Consider the following 9,851-nt stretch of genomic DNA (forward strand, 5'->3'; position numbering starts at 1 on the left):
TTCAAAATATATTTCAAAACAAATCACAGAATGTTTTCTTTAAAATCTATTTGCGACACTTTGATATCCTTTTTTATTCATATTTCAAACATAGAATAACTTGAAAGAAATACTTAGATTTAATCTTTCAATTAAATCCATCATTTATTTATTTATTTAAAGGTACTCTTGAGTGAGACATTACTCAAAATTTCAAATTTGTAAAGGAATCTCAAAAAGCCTAAAAATTTACCAAGTGCCGGGCCTTCATTTTCCGACTCCTAAGGCTTTTTGTTTTTTTAAACTTTTTTCAAACCATTAAGGTATATATCCCAGTAATCGGCACGGTCCCAGTAATCGTGAGTTTTGAGGTGTAAATGCCACAAATAAGTATTCTCCGCACAAAAATACAATCCTACAATATTAAAAAAAAAGAAAAAACAACTCTTTTAGGAGAAAAATCACATTTTTGTAAATATTCGAACAACCCAGTGGGCAGAAAATTCGGTGACGTCTTTACGACTTCGTTACGATATCTTTACGACATCCTATGCCCATGTCCTTAAGGTGCCTTTATAATATCTTAAAGACGTCGTATGACCTGGCGATGTACACGATATCGGAAAGACACCGTAACGACATGGACATAGGATGTCGTATAGTTGTCTTAAATATGTTGTAACGATGTCGTAAAGACGTCAACAAATTTTGTGCCCACTGGGAATGGTTCAAAATATCCAAACATTTCTGGGCAATTTTTGTAGAAACCTTTCAGTGAAATCATTTTTTTAATGTTGAAGCTTTGTGAAAATTCTTGACGGGCTTAGAAAATTTAAGAAACCTCTCTCAAAAACCAAAAATCAAATAATTAAATTTCACAATTTAAAACCTTAACAGAAATATACAAATTTCAAATCTGAACTTTCATCGGCATATTTCTAGTCGAGAAGAAGTGGATTTTACGATTAATTAAATTTTTTTGGTAAGACAATGAAATTAAACAAATATACTTTAAAATTAAAATTTAGTGGCATCGTGAATCAAATGTTCAATATCATAGTAGAAAAAAATCCCAATTTTGAAATTTTCGGACTTTCCCTGACTTGTTCCCGATTGTCCTAAAATTTTCTTTTAGGAATAAACATATATAATGATAAATTAGGTAAGACACACGTAAAATACACAATTTTTTAACCAAATAGTGAATTATTTTCAACCAAGAAAAGGAAAATTTTCAACAAAATTGTTCAATTTTCCGCCAAAGTGATGAATCTTCCCCAGTGGGCACAAAATTTGGCGACGTCTTTACGACATCGTTGAGACATCTTTACGACATCTTTACGACATCCTATGTCCATGTCGTTTCGGCGTCTTTGCGATGTCGTAAAGACATCGTCAGATCATATGACATATTTACGATATCGTAAAGACACCTTAAGACATGGACATAGGATGTCGTTGCGTTGTCGTAAAGATGTCGTAAAGACGTCGCCAAACTTGGTGCCCACTGGGTCGTTAAAAAAAATTAAATCTCAATAAAAAGTGTAATAATTTTTATGTTCACTAATAAGTATTTAAATTCTTTATTAGATACGGTTGAATTAAACAGGAAAATTCAAATTTTCAACAAATACTTCAATCCTTAAACAGAAAGACTAATTTTCAAACAAAAGAGAGAAATTTGAAACAGACGAGTTGAGTTTTCAACCAAGTAAGATTTTTTAGTAAAAAAAAGAAGAAACTAAGTAGATGCGTTTTTAACTAAAGATATGAATAGCGAAAATCTTATAAATTTATTGAAATAGTTATATTCGGAGAAAAATCTGAGACTAACGTAAAATTGACAGGATGATTCAAGCACAAGCTTATTTAAATTACCTTGTAAACTCTATATTTTTCCGTTTTGCTTTCTAATAAGTATTTATCTTGAAAAATAACAGGTTTTATTAGAACTAGTAAAAATTAGCCTTTCCTCTAAATTTTTTATTTTCAAAATTATTATTTAAATGTAAATAACTCAAGTACAATATATAGAAATGTTTTTTTTTTAATTTAGTGTAAAAATACAATTTTTAATCTTATTTAACAATAAAATTACTTGGGCTCATGTCAAATTTAAATTAAAATAATGGTTCGTATGTGTCTGTCCTTATTAAATAAAATGTTAGATTAGAGATCATTTTTCTTACTGTTGAACTTTAAGAATAAAATATTTATGAGTAAATAAATGAATAAATATAATGATTTTGTGACAAATATGTACGGAAAATACGGTAAATGGAATCTCAGAGAAAAATCGAATCAATTTTCTTATGTTTTTAAATGTGTAAAAAATATTATGAGTACTGCGCCGGGTTATTATACATGTGGCGAGTCATATTTTGTTAATGAAAAAAATAATCCGCTGATTTTAAAGAATATTCTTAGTAAATTAAAAATATACAATTTACTGGCATTTTTTCGCTATAATGGAGAAACTTTTTAAACAGCGCCGGATAAACATTTTTCGGGGCCTGGGGCTAAACTTCGAAGAGACCCTCTTAAGGGCTGAGAAAATCCCAATTTTCCTTTAAACTTTATTAATTTTCTGGGTTCAGGGGCCCCTAGCCCCCCTGGGGTACTAGCCCCACCGTGACCCTTGGTAAATCCGGCGCTGTCTGTAAATCATATACAACGTTCTTAAATCATGTAATATTTTCTGTAAAGTGTATAACAAAATGATAGAAAATGAACCCAGGTTTTTAAAACGAAAGGATAATAACACAGGCCTGCAAGGTTTTTTAAAAACATTTGGTAGTGGTTTTCGATATCATTTTTTACGCTGAAACTATGAATCCGACCTTAGAATTTGTTTAGTGCGCTCGTAGTGGGGACGCTGTGCTAGTACCTTAAAAATGTCAGGACACTTGGAAATATTTCGTAATGCTTCGAAATATTGCGGAATATTTGGGAAAATTTTTGGAATAATTCTAAATATCTGAAATATATTAAGAATGTGCAATGAATATCGGAATGGTCCACATTTCTGATCTGCATAAATAATTAATTGTCAACTGTAAAGTACTTCAAATCAGCTAAAAACAAAATATATATATATATATATAAATTTATTAATAAATTTATAAACAAATATATCATTTGTAAAAATATTGTATATTATGTCTATATGAAATATTAGTACACGACAAATTAAAAGATTCTTAAAATTCCTGCTTACCACAGCAATCGGAAAGTTGACAACTATTAACAATTGTATCCAGGCTAATAACTCGGCGTTGGTCTATCATCATTAGACTGCTTGTTTTCGGGTTTGGCGTCTGAACCGGCGAATTGAGAAAATGCAAGAATGCACACTAGGAAGAAGACAGTAACAGTTCTTAGGGATGCCATGTTGAACGTTGAATGATTTTTAGAATTCCGTTATATGGCTTTATATATAATCGAAGTACTTCCCCCAGTAGCTTAGTCCCGGTGCTTCATAACAATGACTATCTTAAAACATCGTCAAAGTTCTCCAGTGGAATGTGGGCCAAGTATTTTTCCGTTATTCAGTTCACAAATGCAAGTACCTACATAAATTGTATAGTCCTTTATCACGAAATTTTTGTTACAAATGTATACGGGGCACACCACTAAATAAAATGGAAAATACATCCTTATCACGCACATATTTGCAAATGGAAGAATACAGGAGGATTAAGAGCCAAAAGGTTAAAGATAATTTTCGAAAAATTTGAAACCAAAATAATTATTCCCAAATATTTTGAATATAGTCAATTAAAGCCTAAAATTTTAATTTCGTATTAGGCTTATCCGTATTCACCATATATTATTATAGTTATTTTAATCCAATTACTTTGCATTCTATTAATAATTTATCAACTTTCTTCTCTTCTCTCTTCTTTTAGTTTAATTAACAGTTTCTAAATATTTTTTGAATAATTTTCAATTATTTAAACAATTATTATGTTTGAAAAACAATTTTTACATCCGTAAATCGGCAAAACTTATTATCTTTAGGGATAAATGATATAAAGTTGATAAATGTCAAGACTGGTATTATCTGTTTAATATATTTAATAATTATTTTTAAAAATTTTATTTGTTTAAACAATTTTTTCATTAAAATCATAAAAAATTACTATCCTCTAAAATTAAGGACTCAATTAACGATTGTTGAATGTAATATATTTTTTTAAGATATTTGGTAATTATTTAAACAATCTTTATTTATTTAAACTATTGTTTCCCCTGAGAAACGTGAAAAGTTATTAATTTTTGTAATTAATGACACAATTAACGGATTTTAAGCATACATTTTTTTCTTAAGAATATTGAGTAATTTTGTTAACAATTCTCATTTGTTTAAATAATTTTCTTCCTGTGAAACATAAAAGTTATTTGTTTGTGCGATTGTTGACTAAATTGAATAACGTTAAGAGTGATATTTATTTTTTAAACATTTTTCTCAAATATTTAATCAATTAATAATCACTCACTCGCGCGTTTTCATAGGGAAGGTGGAAAAGGTCTAGTTTTTTCGATTATCTTACACTGTGCTTATTATTCAGTATTTTCTTAGCTTATAACGCATATCCTATATTTTTTAACAATTAAATTCTACTGCTCAAAGAAAATTGCAGACTTTTTTTTCTAAAAATTACTTCTCTATTCAATTTCATTAATATACTTTAAGAAAGATCTACATGCCAATTATTTTAAATTCACAAATTTCATCAGCCTACGGGAATGATTTTAACGAAAAAAGGGCTATACTTAAAGCAATTGAATGTGATTGTTTAAGCAAATTATTATCTCTAAAAAATATACGGGATATGTCCTGAGACAAAGAAAAAATGAAAAAATGGGTTAAATAAATACATTAGTTTGAACAAATGAAAATTGTCTTAAAAATTTTTGAATATCCCTAAGAAAAAATATTATCATCAACATTTGTTAATTGTGTCATTAATTCCAGAAAATAATAATTCTTAACGTTTCACAGGATGTAAACTTGTTTAAATAATTACCAATTTTTTTCAACATACATCATAATTAACAATCGTTAATTGTGTCACTAATTCGAGAAAGAAAGACATTTTTTCGATTTTAAGAAGAAAAAATTGTTCAAACAAATGAAAACAGTTTAAATAATTACAGAATATGTTAAAGAAGAAGTAGGACTGTTCTAGACATTTATGAATTTTATATCATGTATCCCAAAAGGTGATAACTTTTTAAGAGGTAGATGATTGTTTAAACAATTTAAAATTATTTAAAAAATACTCAGAAGCTCGTAACTGATCGACGAAAAATAATTTATGTTGAAAAATTCCAAAAAATATTGTCTTTAGCATGAATTTGATGAAGGGCTGCAATTCTGCATTTTTCGTGGCATTTTTCGAGTACAATAAAAGGGTTTTTGGGGGAGGGGGAGGTCAAAATAAAAAGTATGGGGTGAAAATTGTTCCCTAAAAATTCCTTAAAGTGACCGAAAATATATTATATTACTCTGGATTTTTTAAACATAAGATCAATGTATAAGATCAGATCATGTAAATAACACTTTCATATTAAAGTACCTGGCACAAAAAAATTTTTTTAATTGACTTCATATTAATGAGAAAATTGCAGTTTTTCGTAATTTTGGACCTTTCATCACGTTTTGTGAAATGAATTTTTTTTGCATCAAAAGAATACGAATTATTTCATTGATTAAAAATCGTCACAATCGATTTTTAACAACAATTTTCAACCGGAAAAACTGGCGGAGAGAATCTGCCAGACTTTACCTAGATGAAAACTTAATTTCTCATTTCACATCAGACTTTTTCATATGGTCGTTAATATTCATAAAAAAAATATGTGAAATAAATTAATATTAATTTTTGAATAACTTTTTGCTCCTATTCTTATAATCTAGCAATATGGGATGTTAAAATGAACGATATTTTAAAGTATTATTAATTTGATTTACAGTTTTCTTTTAGGACAGAAAAGCAAAGTCCAGGAAACATGTAAGTCAAAATGCTGAGGTCGTGTTTTCGAAAGTTCAGCCCAAGGTGCGTTCAGTTTGATAAGCACGATAGCCCTATTCCACGGTACTTATGTACATATGATACTAAAAATAGAACAAACTCGAAATGTATTACTAGATTTCATAAAGCGGGTTATATTTTAACGAGAATATTTATAATTAATTTACAGCCTATTCAACCATTATAATTAAAAGGAGGAAATTTTGGAAATAGAGCCAAGTTGGGTCACGTTTGCAATTTCAGAAAAGAGTCTTCTTGTTTTTTTGATGGAGTTAAAAATGTTACATCATTGCTTCATTTTATTTATAAAATTTTATTTTTCACTTTTCCTGTTTTCATAACGGTTTTTAATTATTATGTACAGTCCTAAATAAGTTTATAATCTGCATCGCAAGAAATTCCTTTTTTTCTATTAAATTAGGAAATATCTTGAATAATCGGATTATTATTTTTTATTAATCTTCGGTGGCCTACTTAACACGAACCAATTCTCTAAAATTTAACTAGTAATATTTTTTAATTTTTACTCTTTTGATTTAGACAGACAATAAAGCATCTTTTTGCGTAAGAAAAAAGTTATAAAATAAAAATAAATTTCCCGAGATACTCGAGTTCATCATTATTCAAGGCAAATAGTTTTTACAAATTTTGCTAAATAATTGCAATTTTCAATGGGAAATTAGAAAAATGTACAATAGAAAAAAAAATAAAATTGAACAAAGAACTCTGTTGAAAAGTAGTGCATGAAGACCCTGAATGTGTATAATGATAGTTTTATGTTGTTATTTTATGGTTGTAAAAAATTCTTATTTTTCTTCACTTCATTCAAACAATCAACAGGCAATGTTCTTAAATCGGGGACAATCTGCATCACGTTTACAACTTCACAATATGGCCCTCTTATTGTATCAACAGAGTTAAGAATGCTACGCCATCACGTTATTTGATTAAAAATTGGCATGGAGCGCGGAGCGTCAACACGAAAACACGCACAACTTTTGATGATATGCAAGTTCCCCAATTTTTTTAAACCAAAATCTTCGTAATTAAACGAGCTATCGTAATTAATCAACTAAAGCATTGAAATCAATTCAGGAGTTAGAACAAATTCTATTTGTTTATGTTAATTCTATATGTTTATTTGCCAAAAATTATAACGATTGTTTGTACCGATTGGAAGAAAAAAATTAATTACGAGGACAATGCTAAAAACTTTAAATAACAATAACGACTCAAAAAATGAAAATTTTGCAAAAATGTTTTAGGGCCATTTTATTTATGTAAAACTCTAACTTATCTCGCATTCCCGAAGAAAAATCACAACCCATAAAAAAAGTGACCCACTTGACAAATTTTGACATTGTACAATTAAGATGGCCTTCCTTTTAGGCAACCATATACATACTTATTGAACCAAATACATATTGAGAGCAAATCATTTTTTTAAACTTTACTGAATAATTGCAATTTTCAACGGAAAAAAGGAACATATTCAGAAAATTCTCAAATATTTTAAATATAGTTAATCAAAGACTAAATTTTTAATTTCGTATTAGGCTTATCCTTATTAACCATAAAAATTAGTTTTTCAATAAACACAATGAAACTCAAAAAAGGAGATTAGATTAGAACATATATAATTATTTGAAGCAAATTTGTTATGCAATATATTATTAATCTAGCTATTTATTTTTCTTCTTTTTTCTCTTAGTTAAATGAAGCGGAAGAAAAAATTAAGAAAACAAACTGCAAGGATGAATACTTCCGAAAATCGTTTTTTGAGTTACAAGGCAAGTCCCCCCCCCCCCCCAAGCCTCTATTTCTGAAGGAAATAAATTATTAATTTTTTCGACATTCAAGTATTAACACGTATAACGAAAAAAACAAAACATTTTTACGTATTATAGTTACTTTTTATCGATTTCTGTGCTCTTTTTGATATAAATAATTACTAATGGCGAATTTAAATATTTCACATAACTTTTTTAAACAATGTTTACTGTTTTAAATAAATGTCACTTATTTAAACAATTATTTATTCCCAAAAATGTAAAAAACAATAATATTTTCTTATTGAAATGTAACATTTGGTCATTTTTTGGAGTAGAAAAATGTTTAAAAACATTATGTAATTATTCAAACAATTAACTATTGTTCATTTACAACATTTCTAAAAATCGAGCCAAAGATGTCAAATTCTTTCTTAAATTAGTATCCTATGATAATTTCCATTGAATAATTATATAATATTTATACATTTCCCTTAATGTTTAACAAATCTCCGTTTGTTGAAACAATTTTTATTGATTTGCTCAAGCAGTTTCTTTCTCAATAAATAAAAAAAAATGAAATAAAATGGAATACATACAATTATTTTTCTGAATGTATAATGTATCCAAAGAATATATTCATCATTTTTAAATTGTATAAAAAAATGTAATTTGTTTAAACAATTATTTTTCCAACAATATTGTAAAAATCGTATTTTCTGAATTAAACATGATATTTAATGATTTTTTGGAGTTGCAATTTCTGCTAAAAGTTTTATTTTATTGTTTATACAATTAGAGTGAAACCCTTCAATAGCCCGTCCTTCTATAGCCCTTCCGAGAATTGACGCCGGGCCTAAGTTATGTGTAACAGGAGCTGCACGGGATGTGCGGGGTCTGCGTTTGTCACTCAGGCGAGCACTCAGACGCGAACAAACGAAAGCGGAGCGGTCTATAATGAGTTAGTTCCCACCCAACGTTTGTCCAAAAATCGGCGCTATAGAAGAGTTTTACTGTACTTATTTATTTTTTTAGTTTCCTTAGAATTGAGCATGGATGGTTTACATCTTTTTTGACGCATTATTAAATAAATCATAAAATTAATAATAAAATTTAAATTATAAAAATGTATTTATTACTGCTTTCTTCATATTTTTACAATCTTTAACATGATTATATTATGAAAAAATTTAATGCACTTATCTAAATTACATGTTTCATTTTTCAACATTTTCTCCGAAAATCACTTGTGAGGAAGAAGTGCTATATTTTAGGTAGTTTATAATAATTAAAATAATAAAAAAATTACTTCAGTTAACTTTGTACAATTAGAACAATTGGTTTATAATCTGTAAAATAATAAAAAGCATAAGACAACCCCATTTTTAATTTGACGCATCAGAATGGATGACGAACGAAGATTACCTGTGAGACTCAACAATTTTTAAACATTAATAATAGTGAATGATACTACTGAAAAAGGTATAAAATTAATATCGGGCTTTAACTGCTTGATAACGAAAAATAAGGATCAAAAACAGTACTTACTGCAATTACATAGTAATTAAAAAACGTGTTGTATTGTAAACAATTACCAACTATTACATTTAAATCAGAAAATATTATTCTTTACATTTTTTGGCAAAACATAATTGCTTAAATAAGTTACATTTATTTAAACAATCAAATATTGTTTGTAAAAGTCATGGAGAATATTTAAATTAACGACTAGTAATTATTTATATGAAAAAGACGACAGGAAGCGCTCAAAATTAACAATAATACATCATTTAACTTTTTGATTTTTGGGTCATATTTGGGGCACTGTGGGACGGTAACGGTGGGTTAAAAATCAATGTTATTAGTATTATTTTATTTGGTAGACACTCCTCTTCAATCCATACAAAAGTTGGCACGTTTCGCTAAAAAAAAAGGAGAGCACGAATTCAATTTTTCGAAAATCTAAAATTTCCCCATGTTAATCAAATGATATTTTGAAGTCCCCGGTGGCACGTATAAATATTTTAATTTCGAAAAAATTACAGATTTATTTCCTCCAGAAATG

Source organism: Belonocnema kinseyi, chromosome 1, assembly GCF_010883055.1.
Source record: "Belonocnema kinseyi isolate 2016_QV_RU_SX_M_011 chromosome 1, B_treatae_v1, whole genome shotgun sequence".
Lineage (NCBI taxonomy): Eukaryota > Metazoa > Arthropoda > Insecta > Hymenoptera > Cynipidae > Belonocnema > Belonocnema kinseyi.